The 14692-nt window shown below is 36.5% G+C and overlaps 1 protein-coding gene across 5 annotated transcripts in view; it reads right to left on the bottom strand.

Annotated features, from left to right (window-relative positions):
• LOC105707071 (ATP-binding cassette sub-family A member 13-like) overlaps positions 1-14692 on the bottom strand; it is a 34187-nt gene that overhangs the window by 4816 nt on the left and 14679 nt on the right. For 3 of the 5 annotated variants that reach the window (XR_010341470.1, XR_010341471.1, XM_064373347.1), the window contains one exon: positions 10830-14622. The gene's annotated coding sequence lies outside the window, so the exon portion shown is untranslated. Of the gene's footprint in view, positions 1-10829; positions 14623-14692 lie in introns of those variants that run through there. The other 2 variants (XR_010341469.1, XR_010341468.1) reach the window with 2 other exon arrangements.

Genomic DNA, 14692 nt, shown 5'->3' with positions numbered 1-14692 from the left:
TTATAAATATTTTACACAATTCTGTAGGTTGCTTTCTCTCTGTTGATTGTTTTACAGCAATGCAAAAACTTTTTAACACAATCTCATTTTTCTATTTTTGCTTTATTGCCTGTGCTTTTAGTGCCATATCCAAACATATTGCCTAGATCAACGTCAAGAAGCTTTGTATGTTTTCTCTTACAGTTTTATGCCTTAAGGCCTTATGTTTATATCTTTAATTCATTTTTTGTTGCTTTTTTATATATGATGTGAAGTAAGGATCCGATTTAATTCTTCTGCCTGTGGACATACCGTTTTCCCAACAACATTTATGGAAAAAATTATCTGTCCCTATTGTTTCTTTTTTGTGTTATTATTAATTGGAAAATAGTTATTTTCTATATTTATATTGTTTTATTTTTAATTGGCAAATAGTTATTTTCTTTATTAAGAAATTTTTATTTTATTTTAGGTTCAGTGACACATGTGCAGGTTTGTTTAACAGGTAAACTTACGTCTTGAGGGTTTGTATTTCGTCACCCTGGTGCTAAGCCTAGTGCTAGTACCCAATCATCATTTTTTCTGATCCTCTCCCTCCTCCCACCCTCTACCCCCAGGTAAGCCTCAGTGTTGTTGTTCCCCTCTTTGTGTCCACGGTGTTCTCATCATTCAGCTCCCACTTATAGGTGAGAATATGAGGATTGGGTTTTCTGTTCCTGTGTTGGTTTGCTAAGGACAGTGGCCTCCAGCTCCATCCATGTTCATGCAAAGGACATGATCTAATTCTTTTCCATGGCTGCATAGTATTCCATGGTTTTTTAAAATATGCACCCTATTTTTAAAAACCTAGTCTATCATTTATGGCCATTTAGGTTGATTCCATGTCTTTGCTATTGTCAGTAATGTGCTGCAGTGAACATACACATGCATGTGTCTTTATGATAGAATTATGTATGTTCCTTTGGTTATATAGCCAGTAATGGGATTGCTGGGTTAAATGGTGGTTCTGTTTTCAGCTCTTTGAGGAATCATCACACTACATTCCACAGTGGTTGAACTAATTTACACTCCCACCAACAATGTATAAATGCTCCCTTTTCTCTGATAACTTGTCAGCGTCTATTATTTTTTCATTTTAATACTAACCATCCTGACTGGTACAAGATGGTATCTCACTGTGGTTTTGATTTGAATGTATCTAATAGTAATATTGGGCTTTTGAAAAATATGCTGCTAACTGGATGTTTATCTTCTTTTGAAAAGTGTCTGTTCATATCCTTTGCCCTCTTTTTAATGGGGTTGTTTGTGGTTTTTTTTCTTGTAAATTTGTTTAGCTTACTTACAGATGCTGGATATTAAACTCTTGTCAGATGCATAGTTTGCAAATATTTTTCCTATTTTGTAGGTTGTCTGTTTACTCTGTTACTAGTTTCATTTGCTGTGCAGAAGCTCTTTAATTAGATCTCATTTGTTAATTTTCGCCCTTGTTGCAATTGCTTTTGGCATCTTCATCATGAAACCTTTGCCAGTTCCTATATCCAGAATGGTATTACGTATGTTGTCTTCCAAGGTTTTTATAGTTTGGGTTTTAAATTTTAGTTTTTAATCCATCTTGTGTTGATGTTTATATATGGTATAAGGAGGGATCCAGTTTCAATCTTCTGCATATGGCTAGCCAGTTATTCTAGAACTATTTATTGAATTAGGTTATCCTTTCCCCATTGCTTGTTTTTGTCAGCTTTGTCAAAGATCTGATGATTGTAGGCCTGTGTGTCTATTTTTATACTAGTACCATGCTATTTTGGTTACCTTAGACCTATAGTATAGTTTGAAATCAGGTAGCTTGATGCCTCTTGCTTTGTTCGTTTTGTTTAGGATTGCCTTGGCTATTCAGGTTCTTTTTTTGGTTCCATATAAAATTTAAAATAATGTTACCTTTTTCTGTGAAGAATGCTATTGGTGGTTTGATAGGAATGGCATTTTATCTGTAAATTGCTTTGGGCAGCATAGTCATTTTAACAATATTGATTTGTCCTATCTATGATCATACAATCTTTTTCTATTTGTTTGTGTCATCTCTGATTTCTTTAAGCAGCGTTTTGTAATTCTCAGTGCACAGATCTTGCATCTCCCTGTTTAGTGGCATTTCTTAAGTATTTCATTCATTTTGTGACTGTTGTGAATGACACTGCATTCCTGATTTGGCTCCCAGCTTGACTGTTTTTGGTGTTAAGAATGCTAGTAATTTTTGTACATTGATTTTGTATCCTAAAATTTTCTGAAGTTGTTTATTAGTGTAAGTAGATTTGAGGCTGAGACTGTGGGATTTTCTAGATATGGAATCATGTCATCTGCAAACAGGAATAGTTTGGCTTCCTCTTTTCCTATTTGGATGCCATTTATTTATTTATTTATTTATTTATTCATTCATTCATTTATTTATTTTTGATTGCTTGATTGCTCTGGCCAGGAATTCAAATACTATGATAAGGAAGAGTGGTAAGAGAGGCCCAACCTTAACTGTGCCAGTTTTCAAGAAGAATGCTTCTAGCTTTTCCCTATTCAGTATGATAATGGCTGTGGTTTATTATAAATGGCTCTTATTATTTTGATGTATATTCCTTTGATGCCTAGTTTGTTGGGAGTTTTTAATATGAAGGGATGTTGAATTTTACCAAAAGTCTTTTCTGCGTCTATTGAGATGATTATGTGTTTTTTTGTCTTTAGTTCTGTTTATGTGATGAATAAGATTGATTGATTCGTATATGCTAAACCAATCTTGCATCACAGTAATAACACCTACTTGATTGTGGTGGATTAGTTTTTTGATATGCTGCTGGATTTGGTTTGCTAAAAATAGTTATTTTCTGGACGGATCGTGGCTCCTGCCTGTAATCCTAGCACTTGGGAGGCTAATATGGGCAGATCACTTGAAATCAAGAGTTTGAGACCAGCCTGGTCAACATGGTAAAACCCCATCTTTACTAAAAATACAAAAATCAGCCAGGCATGGTGGTGTACACTTTTAATCCCAGCTACTCAAGAGGCTAAGGCAGGAGAATTGCTTGAACTCAGGAGGTTACAGTGAGACAAGATCACACCACTGCACTCCAGCTTGGGTGACAGAGCAAGACTCGATCTCAAAAGAAAGGAAAAAAAGAAAGAAATGGTTACTTTCTATATTTATATGGCATAATGTAATGTTTCATTGCATGTGTATATTGTGGAATGATCAAATAAGGCTAATTAGCATCTATGTATCTATATCTATATCTCACCTCAAATATTTATTTATTTTTTGTGGTGAGAACATTTGAAATGATTTATTTTAAAATACCCATTGGGTTTCTTTGGCATCCTTTTCAAAGATCTGTTAACCACAGATACGTAAATTTATTTCTGGGTTTTATATTCTATTTTGTTGGACTATAGGTCTGTTTTCATGTCAGTATCATAGTGTTTTAGTCATTGTGGTTTTGTAGCATACACTATTTTGAATCAGAAAATGTTATGCCTAATCGCATACCTTTGTCTTGCTCAAGATTGTTTTGACTTTTAGGATCTTTTGTGGTTCCGTATGAATTTTAGGATTTAAAAAATATTTTTCTAAAGAATGTTATCAAGAATATTATAAGGATTGCAATGAATTTGTAGGTCACTTTGTGTAGTATAAAAATTTTAACAATGTAATTTTTGTAATTCATGAACCCGAGATGTTTTCCCATTTATCTGTCTTTTAAAACTTCAGTCATCAATGTGTTCTGATTTTTGCTGTACAAGTCTTGTATCCCTTTGATTAAGTTTATTTCTAAGTATTTTATTGTTTTTGTAAGTGGGCTGGTATTTCTTTCTTAGTTTTGTCTTTGGGTAGTTTGGTCACTGAAAATCAATCGATTTTTTACCGGTGATTTTGTATACTGCAACTTTACTGAATTCATTCATTCTAACATTTTTTTTAACTGAGTCTTTAGGTTTTCTATGTATGTGATTATGTCATCTGCAAATAGAAATAATTTTACTTCTGTACACCAAATTGATCTAACAGACATGCACAGAACTTAGCACTTGACTGAAGAATGCCATACATTCTGCTCAATATACATGGAACACTCTGTGGAAGAGATCATGTGCTGGGTTACAAAAAAAATCCTATAAAATTTAAGATCAAAATAATTACATTTATATTTTCCAACCACAATGGAACTAAACTTAAAATCAATAACAGAAGAAAAGCAGAAAAATCACCAATACATGGAAACTAAACAACACATTCTTTAGAAGCCATTGGGTCAAAGAGGAAACCAAAAGGGAATTTTAAAATTGTCTCCAGGCAAAACAAAAAAAACAATCAAAAAAAACCCCACAACATACCCAAATCTATGGAATGCAACAAAGACAGATCTATAAGAGTAGTTTATAGCAATAAACACATAGCATTAAATAAGAAGAAAGATCTCAATTCATCTAACTTTACACCTCAAGGAACTAGAAAAAGAAGAAAGGAAGTCTGAAGTCAGAAGCAGAAAAGAAATATATATTAAGTCATAAATAAAATAGAAAACTTAGAAAGCAATAAGAAAAATAACAAAACTAAGAATTGATTAAAAAAAATAAAATGGGCAAACCCTTGGCTAAACTAAGAAAAAAAGACAAATCAGAAACAAAAAGGTACATATTAATATATCTTTTAAAAATAAGAAGGATAATAAGGAACTCTTATAAACAATTATATACTAACAAATGGGATAAACTAAAAGAATTGAATGGATTACTGGAATCATAAAACCTACCAAAACTGAATCAGGAAGAGACCCTCTGAACAGTTCAATATGAAAAAGGAGACTGAATCTGTAATCAAAACGTTTTCAACAACAACAAAAATTGCCAAGGACCAGAAGACTTCACAAGTAAATTCTATCAAAACATTTAAAGCATTGTGGAAGACAGTGTGGCAATTCCTCAAGGATCTAGAACCAGAAATACTGTTTTACCTACACCATCTGTAAACTATATTTTTCAAAATTTTATAATTTTTGTGTTTTGTTTCTGTGGGTTTTTAGTAAGTTAGTTAGTTAGTTTGTTTGAGATGGAAGTCTCATTCTGTCACCCAGGCTAGAGTACAGAGACAAGATCTCAGCTCACTGCAACCTCCTGGGCTCAAGGGATTCTCCTGCCTCAACCTCCTGAGTAGCCAGGATTATAGGTGTGTGCCACCACACCCAGCTAATTTTTGTATTTTTAGTGGAGATAGGGTTTTGCCGTTGGCCAGGTTGGTCTTGAACTCCTGACCTCAGGTGATCCACCTGTCTCAGCCTCCCAAAGTCCTGGGATTACAGGTGTGGGCCACCTAATCTTGCTGGGTTACGGTTTTATTTAAAAATTCTATTGTGCTGGCTCCAGTGGTTCATGCCTGTAAACCTAGAACTTTGGGAGGCCAACAAAGGTGTGTCGCTTGAGCTAAGCAGTTTGAAACCTACCTGGGCAAAATGATAAAACCCCGTCTCTAGCAAAAATACAAAAACTTAACCAGGAATGGTGGCACACATCTCTGGTCCTAGCTGCTTGAAAGGCTGAGATGGGAAAATCACTTGAACTTGGGAGGCAGAGGTTACAGTGAGCCATGATCATGCCAGGGCACTCCATCCCACTCTCTAAAATTAAATAAGAAAATATAAAAAATTATTTTAAAATAATAACAGCATTCATGCTCTATATTTTACTCTGAATGTACAATTCAACACTGAACATTTTGATGTTAGTTGTCCTGCTTTTCATTGGTTTCTGTGTATTTTTTACTTTCCCTCTTAGAATCCCTGTCAATGTTTTCTTCCACGGTTTTTACAGTGTTAGGTCTTATGTTTAAATCCATCCTGGATTTAGGCATGGGCAAGGACTTCATGACTGAAACACTAAAAGCAATGGCAACAAAAGCCAAAATAGACAAATGGGATCTAATTAAACTTTTGCTGTGCTAAGAAAAAATCCCTAGAGTGAACGGGTAACCAACAGAATGGAAAAAAAATTTTGCAATCTACCCATCTGACAAAGGCCCAATATCCAGAATCTACAAAGAACTTAAACGAATTTATGAGAAAAAACAACCCCATCAAAAAGTGGGCGAAGGACATGAACAGACACTTCTCAAAAGAAGACATTTATGTAACCAACAAACATATTAAAAAAATGCTCATCATCTCTGGTCATTAGAGAAATGCAAATCAAAGTCACATTGGGATACCACCTCATGCCAGTTAGAATGGCCATCATTAAAAAATCTGGAGACAACAGATACTAGAATGTGGAGAAATAGGAACACTTTTACACTGTTGGTGGGAGTGTAAGTTAGTTCAACTATTGTGGAAGACAGTGTGGCAATTCCTCAAGGATCTAGAACTAGAAATATCATTTGACCCAGCAATCCCATTACTGGGTATATAGCCAAAAGATTATAAATCAATCTATCATAAAGACACATGCACATGTATGTTCATTGCAGCACTGTTTACAATAGTGAAGACTTGGAACCAACCCAAATGCCCATCAGTGATAGACTGGATAAAGAAAATGTGGCACATATACACCATGGAATACTATGCAGCCATAAAAAAGGATAAGTTCATGTCCTTTGCAGGGACATGGATGAAGCTGGAAACCATCATTCTCAGCAAACTGACACAGAAATAGAAAACCAAACACTGCATGTTCTCACTCATAAGTGGGTGCTGAACAATGAGAACACATGGACACAGGGACACAGGGAGGGGAACATCACACACTGGGGCCTATTGGGGGGCTGGGAGGTACTAGGGGAAGGGATAGCAGGTGGTGGGGGGATTGGGGAGGGATAACATTAGGAGAAATACCTAATGTAGGTGACAGGGGATGAATGCAGCAAACCACCATGGCATATGTATACCTATGTAACAATCCTGCAAGACCTGCACATGTATCCCGGAATTTAAAGTATAATTTTAAAAAAATGCCTTTCAATGTAATAGTTACATTGGTACATATTTCTTGTATTTCTAAATTTGATAACAGTTTTATTTTTAATTTATTTGAATTAGTATCAGAAAATTAAATCTCTAGTCATTGACATTGTTGATTTTGGTAACATTTATGTTATTTATTTTTAATTTATTTGAATTAGTATCAAAAAGGCTAGGCTTTAAATCTCTTTTCATTGATGTTGTTAAATTTTCTTTATAGCTAAATATGTGATATGATATATGACATTTTTAAGTGTTTTATGGATATACCAAAAAAAAAAAAGTCTCTTTTCTGTCTGGGGGATGCAAGTTTTTTTTTTTTTTTTTTTTTTTTTTTTGAGACACAGCCTCACTCTGTCACACAGGCTGGAGTGCAATGGCATGGTCCTCAGCTCATTGCAACTTCTGCCTTCCAGGTTGAAGCAATTCTCCTGCCTCAGCCTCCTGAGTAATTGGGATTACAGGCATGCGCCACTATGCCTGGCTAATTTTTGTATTTTTAGTAGAGACATGTTTTCGCCATGTTGCTCAGGCTGGTCTCGAACTGCTGACCTCTGGTGATCTCCCCACCTCAGCCTCCCAAAGTTCAGGGATTACAGGAACTAGCCACTGTGCCTGGCTTTTCTTCTTTCTTAATGAAAAATGTGTTTAAGTAATTTCTCATTTCATATGATAGGCACTGTGATCTTTTGGTAGATAATAATGTCAGGTTAAGAAAGCATCTTTCTATTTCTAACATGCAAAACTTTCTTATTAGTGGTGAAAGTTGACTTTTAAAAATATATTTTATGTGTCTGTTAAGACTATGATATTTTATTGTTAAAACAACCACACACCCTTGATTAAATTAATTTTATCTATCATGTGTTTTTCTTCTTATACATGTGTAGATTAAATTTACTAGCAATTTATTTAGGATTTTAGCATGTAGGTTCTTGAGAGAGGTTGGGTTGTAATTTGCTTTTCTCATAATATCCTGATCTGGTTTTTGTGTCAGAATTACACTAGCCCCATGAGGTTATTGTATTGCCTGTTTTAACTATTTTATAGTCGTTTACAAAGTTTAAATTATATATTCTTTGTTTAGTAGTAGTCACTGTTAAAATAAATAACCTAGTCTTTGTTCTCTTAGTGAGAAAAAATTAAATTACATATTCAATTGCTCTAGTGATTCAGAACTATTGTTTCTCTTTTTGAGTGTTTTTAGCAGGTAACTATAACATATAAATTTGTTTAATTCATCTAAATTTTCATATATATTTGCATAAAGTCATGATATACCCTTTTTATTTAGATGAGGTTATTGAAAGGCAATATGGCATAGGTGCTAAGGGAATGTACTCAGGTAGCTAGGTTTAATCCACACTCCAGTACTTAAAATGCATGCTAGTTTGGCCAAGTTATTTAATGTCTCTGTTCTTTAGTTTTTCCAACTATAAAATAAGAATAATAGTAGTGATTCATATAGTTGTTATGGAAATTCAATGAGTTGGTATTTTAAGGTTTTAGAACAGTTTGTGAAACTTAACTGGTGATAAGTAACTATGAAAATTTAAAATGTATCAAAAACCTTGTCATATAATATTTCATTTTTTTCTGAATCATGTTTAATTTCCAATTTTGTTTGTTAGTTTGTACTCATGAGTTAGTTGTTATATTTTGTACTCCTGGGTTAGTTATTCTAATTTTTACTTCATTGTTGTTGGTGGTCATTTACAATTAAATTGCATTGTAGACTAACAGTATGATCTTTATGATACCAACCTTAAAGAAGAACTAGAGAATGCCTTATGACTTAGCAATCATGATTAATATTTAATAGGTTCTCTATGGTTGAAAACAATAAATATTGTTCAATTTGGGATGTAATGTTTAAATATGTCCATTCAATCAATATGGTGAATTGTGTAGATTTGAAGAATATTAAAGCGCAAGATTGAATATGGAAATATCAGGAAATATGTTTATCAAAATACCTTTGTGACTGTCTTTGGATGGTGGGATTTCAGGTTTTTGATCTTTATAATTTTCTGTATTTGCCGCCCTCTGTGCTGCCAAAGCTACTCTCCCTTCTCACCTCACCTGAATTTTTTGGTTGCTCTACAGTGGCCCCTCTTGTCCTCCAGCGTCCATAACCTTCCCAAATGCTCTGTCCCAGACCCCTACTTTTAACCAGCTTTTTTTCTTTTTAAAAAATCTCTGCATAAAGTCTGCTCCTTCTGGCCAGGCACAGTGGCTCACACCCATAATCCCAGCACTTTAGGAGGCTGAGGTAGGTAGATCACCTGAGGTCAGGAGTTCAAGACCAGCCTGGCCAACATAGTGAAACCCCGTCTCTACTAATAATATAAAAATTAACCAGACATGGTGGCATGTGCCTATAATCCCAGCTACTCAGGAGACTGAGGCAGGAGAATTGCTGGAACCTGGGAGGCGGAGGTTGCAGTGAGCCGAGCTCATGCCACTGCACTCCAGCCTGGGCAATAGAAGGAGACTCCATCTCTAAAATAAAATAAATAATACAAAATTTAAAAAACTCTGCTCCTTCTGTTCTTCTCACACACTTCACACTGTATCCTCCCTTCCACATACATTCTAAACCCCAAATGGCCTTGGTGATGAGGAAGCTCTTTGAAGAAAATCATTTCCTATTATTTTCTTTACCATCTTACTTTCCTATGTAATATACTAATATGCACAACTATTTTAAAATAATAATCATTTACTTTTAGGCTTTGTAAATAATACCTGCTCATTGAAATAAAGTAAACCGAAATGCAGTCAGCCCAAGCCTAACCCTATTCCTGCAAAAATCATGTTGTGGTTCGAGGTGTGGATTATGGGTATATATTGTTGTGTGGAGACGATCACAAAGTAATTTTTTACCTGACAGAAAGTAAAACTATAAGTTTAAACCTATAAGCTTACATTTTAGACTTTAAACACTGTAAACTCCCTGTCAGCTAGAATGTTCTAGAAAACATTATTTAAAAGCTGAGACAGCCCCTAGAGGAAAATTACCTTTACTGCCATGGTAGGTAGATGAGGCATGATGCTCTATGTGAAAACCGAGAGTGGCCCCAAACATGCACCAGTGAAATCATTTATTTCTTAATCTCATACCCTTTACCTACTCCACAAGGAAGTTAACTTGTAAATCTGATGAGTACATGAAAATCTCAGCAAGCCCATCCATAGATTCAAAAAGAGTGATCTGTTCACCATCCATCTTCCAGCCAATCCCTTGGCTGCCTGAGGAGGGTCTCAGCCCAGCTCAGACCCACCAGGGCTCCTCTCACCTCTTCTCCTCTAATTGACCTGCCCTCCCCTCTTCCTTCTTCCTACTTCCTTCTTATCCTCAGATTTGAGAGGCGGGAGGGATGGGAGATGGAATAAGACTTGTTAGAGGGTTACAGGTCCTGCCTGGTCTTTTTCCTTTGTTTGTTCCTGAATCAGGAATTAATGATCTGCTACAAAGGGTAGGGGACTCTTAATGGATTAGATGAACACAGTCATTTCCTATTATTTTCTTTACCATCTCACTTTCACATGTAACATACTCATATGCACAAGTATTTTTAAATAGTAACCGTTTACTTTTTGACTTTGTAAATAATAACTGCTCATTGAAATAAAGTAAACCCAAATGTGGAAAATTATAAAGACAAAAACCACCAGAAATTCTGTCATCCAGAGACAGCCACATTCATATATTGGCAGCTGTCTATCCTGATATTTCTTTTATTTTTATTTTTTAATTATACGTTAAGTTCTAAGATATAGGTGCAGAACATGCAAGTTTGTTACATAGGTATACATGTGCCATGGTGGTTTGCTGTGCCCATCAACCCATCATCTACATTAGGTATTTCTCTTAATGCTATCCTTCCCCTAGTTCCCCACCACCCCAACAGGCCCTGGTGTGTGATGTTCCCCTTCCTGTGCCCATATATCATTGTTCAACTCCCACTTATAAGTAAGAACATGCAGTGTTTGGTTTTCTGTTCTTTTGATAGTTTGCTGAGAATGATGGTTTCCAGCTTCATCCATGCCCCTGCATGGGACAGAACTCATCCTTTTTTATGGCTGCATAGTATTCCATGGTGTATATGTGCCATATTTTCTTTATCCAGTCTATCATTGATGGGCCTTTGGGTTGGTTCCAAGTCTTTGCTATTGTGAACAGTGCTGCAATAAACATACATGTGCATGTTTCTTTATAGTAGAATGATTTATAATCCTTTGGGTATATACTCGATAAAGGGATTGCTAGGTCAGATGGTGTTTATGGTTCTTCTAAATCATTGAGAAATCGTGACACTGTCTTCCACAATGGCTAAACTAATTTACACTCCCACCAACAGTGTAAGAACATTCCTATTTCTCCACATCCTCTCCAGCATCTGTTGTTTCCTGACTTTTTAATCATGGCCATTCTAACTGGAGTAAGATGGTATCTCATTGTGGTTTTGATTTGCATTTTTCTAATGACCAGTGATGATGAGCTTATTTTTATATGTTTATGTTCATTGGCTGCTTAAATGTCTTCTTTTGAGAAATGTCTATTCATATCCTTCACCCACTTTTTGATGGGTTGTTTGTTTTTTTTCTTATAACTTTGTTTAAGATCCTTGTAGATTCTGGATATTAGCCCTTTGTCAGATGGATAGATTGCAAAAGCTTTCTCCCATTCTGCAGGTTGCCTGTTCACGCTAATAATAGTTTCTTTTGCTATGCAGAAACTCTTTAGTTTAATTAGATCCCATTTGTCAATTTTGGCTTTCGTTGCCATTGCTTTTGGTGTTTTAGTCATGGAGTCTTTGCCAATGCCTATGTCCTGAATGGTATTGCCTAGGTTTTCTTCTATGGTTTTTATGATTTTAGGTCTTATGTTTAAGTCTTTAATCCATCTTGAGTTAATTTTTATTTAGGGTGTAAGGAAGGGGTCCAGTTTCATTGCTTGTTTTTGTCAGGTTTGTCAAAGATCAGATGGTTTACACTCTTGTGTGGTGTTATTTCTGAGGCCTCTGTTCTGTTCCATTGGTCTATATCTGTTTTGGTACCAGTACCATCCTGTTTTGGTTACTGTAGCCTTGTAGTATTTTTTGAAGTCAGGTAGCGTGATGCCTCCAACTTTGCTCTTTTTGCTTAGGATTGTCTTGGCTATACAGGCTCTTTTTTAGTTTCATATGAAATTCAAAGTAGTTTTTTTCTAATTCTGTGAAGAAAGTCAATGGTAGCTTGATGGGGATACCATTTAATCTACAAATTACTGTAGGCAGTATGGCCATTTTCACAATACTGATTGTTCCTATCCATGAGCATGGAATGCTTTCCATTTGTTTGTGTCCTCTCTTACTTCCTTGAGCAGTGATTTGTGGTTCTCCTTGAAGAGGTTCTTCACATCCCTTGTAAGTTGTATTCCTAGGTATTTTATTCTCTTTGTAGCAGTTGTGAATGGGAGTTCACTCATGAGTTGGCTCTTTCTGCCTGTTATTGGCATATAGGAATGCTTCTGATTTTTTTACATTGATTTTGTATCCTGAGACTTGGCCGAAGTTGCTTCTCAGCTTAAGGAGATTTTGGGCTGAGACGATGAGATTTTCTAAATATACAGTCATGTCATCTGCAAACAGAGACATTTTGATTTTCTCTTTTCCTAATTGAATACACTTTATTTCTTTTTGTTGCCTGATTGCCCTGGCCAGAACTTCCAATACTATGTTGAATAGGAGTGGTGAGAGGGCATCCTTGCCTGGTGCTAGTTTTCAAAGGGTATGCTTCCAGCTTTTGCCCATTTAGTATGATGTTGGCTGTGGGTTTGCCTTAAATAGCTCTCATTATTTTGAGGTACATTCCATCAATACCTAGCTTACTGGGAGTTTTTAGCATGAATGGGTGTTGAATTTTATCAAAGGCTTTTTCTGCATATGTTGATATAATCATGTGGTTTTTGTCATTGGTTCTGTTTATGTGATGGATTATGTTGATTGATTGACGTATGTTGAACAAGCCTTGCATCCCAGGGATGAAACCAACTTGATTGGGGTGGATAAGCTTATTGATGTGTTGCTGGCTTTGGTTTGCCAGTATTTTATTGAGGATTTTTGCATCTATATTCATCAGGGATCTCAGCATGAGATTCTGTGTGTGTGTGTGTGTGTGTGTGTGTGTGTGTGTGTGTGTGTCTGCCAGGTTTTGGTATCAGGATGATGCTGGCCTGATAAAATGAGTTAGGGAGGATTCCCTCTTTTTCTTTTGTTTGAAATAGTTTCAGAAGTAATGGTACCAGCTCCCCTTTGTACCTCTGCTAGAATTCAGCTGTGAATCTGTCTGGTCTTGGGCTTTTTTTTTTTTTTTTTTCGTTGGTACGCTGTTAATTACTGCCTCAATTTCAGATCTTGTTATTGGTCTATTCAGGGATTGGGCATCCCTCAGTCAGTGCTCAGGGTCAAGGGCGCTCAGGAAACCCATCACTCCACATCTGCCTGGGATACTCAGGTCCTACCCTCACCTCAGGCTGCCTGACCTGCTCTGTTCCTGCAAGCACAGGCAGCATTGCAGGAGGCCCCTAGTCTCCTGCTTCCCCTTCTAAGCCTGTCTCTTCTTGCTCAGCTCATCCACTTTGATGTAACCTGTTAGCACAGAGTATCCTTTTTTTTTTTTTTTGAGATGGAGTCTTGCTCTGTTGCTCCGGCTGAAGTCCAGTGGTACGATCTTGACTCATTGCAACCTCCACCTCCTGGGTTTAAGCAATTCTCCGGTCTCAGCATCCCAAGTAGCTGGGACTATAGGTGCACACCACCATGTCAAGCTAATTTTTGTATTTTTAGTAGAGACAGGGTTTCACCATATTGGTCAGGCTGGTCTTGAACTCTTGACCTCAGGTGATCCACCCGCCTCAGCCTCTCAAAGTGCTGGAATTACAGGCGTGAGCCACCACACATATTCATTTTAAACAACAGGGGGACCAGAATCCTGAAGACAAAAGATGCATTGTAGGAAGTAGGATACACTGGATAACAGCCTGGATATATCTACAGTGGTCCTATTTTCAAGCCAAAAAAATGGGGAAATGACCTGAAATGATTTTTTATTTTACTTCTCAATCCAAGAGAGGTGGTTTTGGAGATAAAGTTTACATGTCCACAAATAGGAATTTCTAAGACATTTCAAATATTATGGGAACATTCGCTCCCCATAACTCAATAATCAGCATAGAAACTTAGGATTTCATGTATTTGTAGCTTGTTAGGCACTGCCTTTTGTCTTTAACAAGAACGCTTTGGGATGGGTTATTTCTATGATAGGCGGACATGGTCAGTCCTGCAGTGCCATTTCCCAAAGACACAAGACTCTAGGGAGGCACAAAATGTCACAGGTTTCCAGAACTCAGGTTTTATGACCACCTAGGCTATGTCCCCCAAAGAGCAGCCTATTATAAAAGAGAAACTGGAGTTGCCATACCACATGCTTGCTATCAGTATTGGGCTATTTTCTTTCCTGCAAAAATAAACAAAAACATGAGTGCTTTAATATACTTACTCTCACTAGCTGGCTGTTGGTGGCTTGCTGTGGTGGATATACCAGTCTGGCAGGGAATAGGCCACCGGGGAGCCTTTCCTGGTCCTAGGAGCAAAGTGCTTCAACGAATCTCAAAGAGAAAATGACATGGCTGTGAGACACCCTGCTGCCCCTACACAGACACACAGCATTGCCAGTGA

This window comes from Aotus nancymaae, unplaced genomic scaffold (assembly GCF_030222135.1).
Source record: "Aotus nancymaae isolate 86718 unplaced genomic scaffold, 86718_ANA_hifiasm-v0.15.2.pri h1tg000008l, whole genome shotgun sequence".
NCBI classification, from domain to species: domain Eukaryota; kingdom Metazoa; phylum Chordata; class Mammalia; order Primates; family Aotidae; genus Aotus; species Aotus nancymaae.
Note: the sequence above shows the minus strand (reverse complement) of the source record. Positions and strands in the feature narration are given on the sequence as shown.